Source organism: Oreochromis niloticus, unplaced genomic scaffold, assembly GCF_001858045.2.
Source record: "Oreochromis niloticus isolate F11D_XX unplaced genomic scaffold, O_niloticus_UMD_NMBU tig00000357_pilon, whole genome shotgun sequence".
Taxonomy (NCBI): Eukaryota; Metazoa; Chordata; class Actinopteri; order Cichliformes; family Cichlidae; genus Oreochromis; species Oreochromis niloticus.
Window position 1 is genome coordinate 3,428 of NW_020327136.1, and position 7,994 is coordinate 11,421.

General features: G+C 38.9%; 1 long non-coding RNA gene across 1 annotated transcript; it reads left to right on the forward strand.

Moving 5' to 3' along the window:
- Nucleotides 1-4,813: 4,813 nt before the first annotated feature.
- Nucleotides 4,814-5,892, forward strand: LOC109199205 (uncharacterized). Its single transcript, XR_002059663.2, has 3 exons — nucleotides 4,814-4,893; nucleotides 5,642-5,734; nucleotides 5,827-5,892. It is a non-coding gene; the product is annotated as an uncharacterized LOC109199205 (long non-coding RNA).
- The last annotated feature ends 2,102 nt before the right edge of the window (nucleotides 5,893-7,994 follow it).

A 7,994-nucleotide genomic window follows, 5' to 3' on the forward strand; every position in this document is an offset into this window, starting at 1 on the left:
TCTTGCTGCAGGAGGAAACTATAATCAGTCATGTCCCATTCACAGAATGACATGATTCTTTTTATCTTGTACAAATCTCCCACTACCAACCCCAAAACATTTCTGAGTGCACGTCTCAGGAATGTTCTTTTTTTATCCAGATGCCTCAAACATGGATTGATCTGTCTATAACATTTATACGATTGTCCTGTGTCGATTATCTGTGCTCTTTTCCCAATCTCATTTGGTTTAGATGAGCAGCTGTTTTGTTGTTCTTTCTTCTAGAAATAAGAAAGCCGTCAGAAGACAGACGTTTCAGGTCAGTCTTCTTTCATTTGGTGTTCCACAAGGATCCATTCTTGGGCCTCTTTTATTCACAGTACACTCAATCAATATTTTCTCTATTGTTATTCAGGTGGCACCACTGCAAATCTACACCCTGGTTTTCATACCGTTTAGAAATTGTTTGTTAAACAGAAACTTGCTCTAAATTCTCATAAAATAAAAGTGTATGCTGTTTACCAGGCCACCCAAAAGTGTCCATCCGACAGCTTCAACAATCAAGCCCTCACAGTCGCATAATTAAAACAGTTTAACACTAAAGATACTTAAGATTCTGGCTGGATGCCAGACTCACTTTTAAGACCCCTGTGAAAAGCCTGTTAAAAAGACGAATGTTTCTCTAGTCATTTTATCTACGCTTGATTATGGTGATTGTTTATGTGTAATGTTCTTCATCCACCATGAAGCCTCTTGTTTCTGTGTATCTAAGTTGATTACATTTCATTCTTACTCAACATTGTTTCCAGTATGAAAAAGTGGCATAGTCCTTCTTAACAGAAGACAGTTGGCTCAGCTCTTTGCTTAAATTAGAATATTTTATTTACAAAGTTAGCCCACCTGGCTCTCTGACATCAGTTGTTCCTCTTAGTCATAGTGGATTAGGGAAGACTTGATTTAAATACACTGTTGCAGCTACATTTTCTTATTTCAATGGTGCAGTTAAAAATGTTGTTTATATGTATCTGCAGTAACTTTTGGACATGCTTGTTTTTAAATTTGTGAACATCTATAGTGTGTCTTTGTATCATGTGTTGTGAAGGTGTTTGTCTACTCTTAAGCTTCACATGTGTTTGAGACACGGGTCTCTCTTGAAAAAGAGATATTGACCTATTAAAATAAATGAATATTTTTATATAAAATATTATATATAATATGGTTATCTGCCAGTTTCAGATAATGTTTTCAGATAATGTTTTCTTTGCAACAGCATCCTGGAGTTGGCTCTGAAGTCTTGACAATTCAATTCAATTCAATTCAATTCAATTCAATTCCTTTATCGTCCCACAAGGGGAAATTAGTTTAGCAGCAGGATAAAAAATAAACAGAACAATACTATAAAATAATAATAACAATAATAATGATAGAAAGTCCAAGGACAGTTATTTGCCATTAAGAAGAAAAGATGCAGTGGGGATAAAGAGACCTGGAGTCTTTTAGTCCTCCTCGGAAACGGCGGCCGGAAGGCAACAACTCAAACTCACTGTGAAGAGGATGGTTCACACAATTAATAATAGAATGAGCCTTTCTAAGCACATTTCTATTGTAAATGGCCAAAAGTCCATCTTGCCAGCGCCCTGAAATTTTGCTAGCAGTTTTTACCAGAAGTCCCAACCGATTCTTATTCTTCACCGTCAGGTTACCAAACCACGCAGCGATACAAAAAGACATCACAGATTCGATAAAACTTCTATAAAACAAGGACAACATCTCAGATGAGACATTAAAAGATCTCATTTTCCTTAAAAAGAACAGTCTTTGTTGAACTTTTTTAGTAGTGGCATCAGCATGAGATTCAAAACACAGTTTATGGTCAAGTACCACACCTAGATATTTATAACTCTCAACTATCCAATATCGGCAGTTTTAATGATAGTAGGTGATGAGCTATAAGACGACTTCCTAAAATCAATAATCATGTCTTTAGTTTTTGACACATTAAGTGAAAGGAAGGACTCAGGAAGGACAGTCGGCATTGTGCCTTAAACGAGAGAATTGGATCTAATTGTTGTCTTGCTCCGTTATGCACCGAAGCCTCTCACTTTTCTTTCTATTCTGATAGCTCTGTAATGAGAGTATTACACAGTGTTCATTGACAATATAATCAAAGGCTGAAACGTTTTTGCCATCCAAAATGCATTGCTCTTTTAATCAGCACAGTAGTCTTCAGCTAAGCTAAAATAATTGGAAGGGAATGTTTCTGATGAATGTGTCCAAAGTAGACATGCAGAATAGCCTGGCACTTCAGGCTATTCTGCATGTCTTTGATACTGAAAGACGAGTAAAATTGTTAAAAAAAAAAAAATCAAGTAACATTCAGACAGCTCAGTCAGCTCATGCCAACAACTTTCAGGTGTGTAGGTGTTGATTCAGAAAATACTTCTCTGACTAATTGTGGGTTTTTAGAAAACACAGAGGTATGTATGGATACATTTGTTAAGTTCAAAGCCCATGTGGCACTGTGGCACTATTATGCAGCCCACAGTGTGCACAGAGTTGGTCAGTATCATCAGTCATGTGGCACAGCGCAGTGATGGAGGATGTTTACCAAGCAAGTAAAGAAAGCTGAACTAATAGGGTAAGGGAGATGGATGGGAGAAAGAAGCAGAAGAAAAAGGAGCAGATGGATGGAATTCCAGTTGTGCATGAGGGTGATGTGTTGGTGGCGGAGGTCAGTGCATCGCTGCGATCATTTGTCTCTCACAGGGATATGCTCACAAACTCATCTGCAATGAGAGAAGAGTAGGCTTCGGTCGCGAACATGCAGCTGTGTATGTTCATAATCTTGTAATATGTAATATTCTGTAATATATCCATTTTGTGTTTGTGAAGATGCGTGAGTAGTTTGATGAACATCTAGGTGTGTGTTTGAGCTGCCACACTGCTCCACAATCCCCAACCACCGTCAAATAATCCCTTTTCTTCTGCCAATTTTTCCCTGTTTCTGGATTGGTCTGCCAGAGATAATCTGGGATTACAGCGAGCAGTCAGGCCTGATGTGTTTCTCATTCATTTAGACTAGGCGGACATGTTCGGCATCTACAGGTCATCATTTGCTGTGAGCTTCAGTGTACTCCATTACAAACAACATATCAGCAAAATTTAGCAGATTCAGGTGCTTTGCATACCAAACCAGAAGCTGTGGTAGAGTAACCAATGAAGGATATTAAATAATTACAAAATGACTTTTCAACAATCTAATCTGTCTTCCATTACATGAATATTAAGAATGGTACAAGCAGCTCCTTTTAAACCTACCAGGCTGTTGTACATCAGAATCAATATCGCTGTGCGTCATCTGTCTTCCTTGCTGCTCTTGATCATCTTGTCATTGTAATGCATTTCACAAACCATTCATTTTCTTCTCCTTTAATTGCACTTCAAATCCTTCTTTTGCTTGTCTGCCACCTTCAATCCAAACTTTTGATCACTTCAGAATCGCTTCATAACCTCTCACAGTGTGTGTGTGGGTGGTGAAAGCTGTGTTTGTGAAAGGTAAGTAGTCAAAGTGTGTGTCTAAATGATTTAGAAAGGGGGTATTAGATCTGTAGAGGCAAAACTAAAGCTGTCTGAGAGTGTTGTGTAACCGCTTTACTGCTTAACATTCAAGATTCATCTCATCTCCTGGTGGCTAATGTTCCAAATTATATTCTGCTTGGTGTTTAAATAAAAGCTATGCAGACTTTAATCTCAGTTTTTCATCGTCTTAGTTGGTGTGTTGATCGCTCTGTGGTGTCTTCTAAATCAACAGCTTGTGTGATCCCAGAGTCTCAGTAATCGATGTTTTTTTGTTATCCTTCATTGCAAATGGGGTTAAAGTGGGCAAGTATGATCCTTAATGGTGTCCCAGCACCTTAAATCCAATAGGCATGTCCTTCCAGCTGACTGCATGGAGATACTTGCTCAAGAAGAAATTAATGACATCCCTCCTACACCTTCAACACATCCTTTTTTCTTCTCATCCTTGTGATGTGTTCAGGGTGCAGATGTAAAGTTCTGGCCAAGGTATTTTAGCATCTAGTAAGTCATGTAGAAGAAGAGTGTGCATAAATGGAGGTTAAAGTTTTTAAATGGCAGGTAAATTCAGACAGTGGGGACAAGAGAGGAAGATGAAAGATTATTTTCAAAGGTAAGGACTGCCCAGCAAGTGAAATTTTATAAGCTAAAAATTTGAATTTCACTTGTCATTTTCTAAAATCATAATTTCGTGACAGGATAATCGTCATATTTGCTAAATCCACAAAGCGAGCGAGTATCAGAGTAGCAGTTGATCAGTGTGTACACACAAAAAAATCAGCTGGAGCTCACAGAGCGAATTAATATGTGACTTTCTACCATGCTACACGGCTGCTGCACCCAATCTTAGGGTTTCTCCTTTGCCAATCCCCACTTTAACCCTGGTTGCAAATCGATTTCAGTGGATTGAGGTTGAGTATAATGTTGGTAATCATTCCTTTCTTCCATCCAGGATGATGTTTTTGGTCCCAAGGGATGCAAAACTACACTTTGGACCCTGCCAGAAAAGTAAGTCTACTACCGCCAGACTGTGGTTGGCAAATACAAGTTTGTTTAGAGTAAACAAGATGTTATACATCTTCTATTCATCCAAACTGATAGTTTGCTACATGGGAATTAGGGATAGAAATTCCAAGCAATAAAACCTGCTGATTGTGTGTGATTATTTCATAGGTGCCTTGATGAATGGTCAGATGGGTCCTTCGGCTCGTCCTCCGATGAGCCAGTCGTCCATGGCACGTCACCTTCCAGAGAGCAGCTCATTGATTACCTGATGCTCAAAGTCTCCCAGCAGCCCAGGGGCCTTCACGAATTCCACTCGAACCCATCCAACAAGAGGTGAAGGATGGATTATTACTCAAAGAATATGAGATTCAGTATTTTAGGGAATGACGTATTTTCTTGGAGAAGTCTCTTTCCATTAGCTAAGGTGTTGTCATTATGCCTCATCGGACTGGCCCAGACATTTAAGGATATCAGACCGATGAGATGACTGGCTAAATTCCATATTGAGCTTGTGCCAGCCCTTTTTTTGCAACTTAGACTGCTGTTCCAAGTTAAGCTTGTTCCTACTCCCACAAGTCTGAACTTGGCGTTCTCAGCCAGAGACGGTCCAGGAAATATCCAACTGTAGAGCTCAGGTTATAGTTTCAGTTTTATGTAGTTTCTCCTTCATCCTTATGGTAACTAAGCTAACGCTAGCTGCCTGCTGAATTGCATTAAATAGGCCAGATGTTTATTACACTCAAAGAGTCTATGTTAACCTTTTAGCATATTGCAGTGATGTGGTCTGAAAGTGACCTAGACTTCTGCACCTCCTCTGACATGTGAATGGTAGACTCTGACTGTACTCGTGTGGTGGTTTCATTAGTTTTTCCCCTGCCACTTGAAATTAGTTCAGTGTTCGCTGACATTGAGAACCTGATATCTTGTTCACTCCACGGAATTTTAGTAACTTTCTTTCTTTACATTTATCGTAGCTGGCACTTTAAGTCGAGAAAACTGTCTCTTTTAATTTTACGACTAATGTCAATAAATTGTATCATAACAGTGATCATGCGTAATGAAAGTGTGTGGGTGTTTTCAGATCCGTGTGAAAGTGGAGAAGAATCCTGAGCTGGGTTTCAGTATATCAGGAGGAGTCGGAGGCCGGGGAAACCCCTTTCGTCCTGATGACAATGTAAATTAATACCTTGTTGTTGTTGTTTTTTTCCCTCTTCCAAAGAAGTCACTTCTTTTCTAAGATTTTATATCTTATCGTTATAATTTCAGGGTATATTTGTAACAAGGGTTCAACCTGAGGGACCAGCATCAAAAATTCTTCAGCCTGGGGATAAATCATCAGGTACTCTGCTGTCTGTAGGAATCAGTATTTTGAGATTAATATCTTTGGAATAGTAACCAATAATCTAATCTACCGTTTTCTTCTCCTCCTCAGCAAACGGATATAGCTTTGTAAATATCGATCACGGGAACGCGGTGTCCCTTCTGAAGACTTTCCAGCACTGTGGACTTGATTATCGTAAGAGGAATCCAAGGATAGACTGAAACTGACCTCAATAGAGTGTGACATATGGGAGAAGAACTGAAAAGCATACGTTGACTTGTCATATTTTTGTACTCAGAAACTGATCCATTGCTACCTATCGGGACTATTTATAGTACAGATCATGGGAGCCTTGATTAAATGGGAAAAACCACTGAATGTAGTGATCAAAGTGAGACAGCAGAAGAACATCTGCAAGTACGCGTCTCAAAAGGCCATCACTGTGGAATATATATATACACATATATATATATTTTTTTTTATATACAAAAGAAGCTGAAGATATGACGTCACTTACTGTGGTCTCTGTACAGGTCATCTTTTTTTCTTTTTTCTTTCGTTTTAAACCCCAAACTCATCATCAGTGGATCAGGAGTTTGATTTCACTTCTGCAGATGGATATTAATCTGACCACTAGGGACAGAGCTCCTTCTCTTCTGCCATCAGTTTGCCTTTTTCTTTCCTTGTTTTTCTTTTTATTTAAGATGTTGAAACCATTTTCCAGTCTGCTTGCAATCTTAACTGGAGGACAGTGTTACGTGCTTGCTATGTGGAGACGAATGTGGATCGAGGAGGCGTTTGGCTTTGTTTTTTCTGGGAGAGATGCCCCCCACCCCCCATCCCGTTTTTCTTTTGTTCTTGCAAGATCAAACACTTCGCTTCCACAAACCTGCGAATCTCCTCCATCATACAGACACTTCACTATTTCAGCTCATCCCTGACCTCGCCACTCCAACTGGGTATATCACATTGCCACATTGGATTGTGGAAATCTGCAATATAAATGGAGCTGAAGAAATGCACCCTGCATGTGATCACATAATGGGACAGGAAATTGACATATTGGAGCCATATAATAGTTGGATTTGGTTAATCTGCTTTGCTAGTCTTTCATTTAAAATACAGAAAAACACAGATTATTGGGAAATATTCATATTTGGTTAGGAGGTAGATTGCTGCAGATGGATACATCGAAGTTGTTTCCTTGTTTTTAGTGCATTTCTCGAATCATGAGAGCTGTTTGAAGCGGAGACGATGTGGCGTTATGCTAGTTAACCAAAGCAAGTTTAGAAACCGTGGACAGGCGGTAAAAAAAGCAGGAGGTATCTTAAGAGAGACTTGAATAAGGTCAGTGTTTCAGTCATGTTTTAAATTTTTATTTTTAGGGCTTCCTCTTCAGGCAGCCAACAGTGAGCTGAGAGGGTTTCAACATCTGGCAGTTTTATTATAATTTATTTTTTTAAATGACCATAGGTTGCCTTGTGTGTCTATAAAAATGTTTAGCCATTGTTTTAATCACCTTTTTGTTTTGTTTTGGGGGTTTTCTTCGCTGTACAGAGAATAGATTTGGGAGAAACCAGTTGTCAAGTGCATAGACCTTGAACTGTTTGAACAGGGTGGTGGGGGACCTTTGACGCAGAACCCAAGCAATACTCACATATTCACAACCTCCTGAGTACGTTGCAGCATAATGGCTTAGAAGCAATATTTAAAGCCTTTATTTTCATTCACAAAAAAAATCTTCTTTTTTTTAAACAACACAACCTTTTAGTATTCCCTGGTGATTTTACATGATTTTTTTATATTGTGAAAAGAATCTCTTTTTGTAATGAAATGGCACAGGAAATAAATATATGGTAGTGTTTCAAAAAAATGATTAAAAAAACAAACAAAAACTCTGCGTTGTGTAAGAGCAGGTTTTAGCGTGTGTTGCGTAGCATACCGTGTCTTCTAATGTTTGTATGTAGGTCGAAACATTTGTAATGTTCGTCACCGAAGGAAAATTGTGGTTTTTAAAGCAGTGTCGTCAGCGTAAAAACTAGACGCTCATTGGGACAGCGAATGCCTCATTTGCAGCCGCGCATTTGTGACCACTGAGTTGTTTGTACAATAT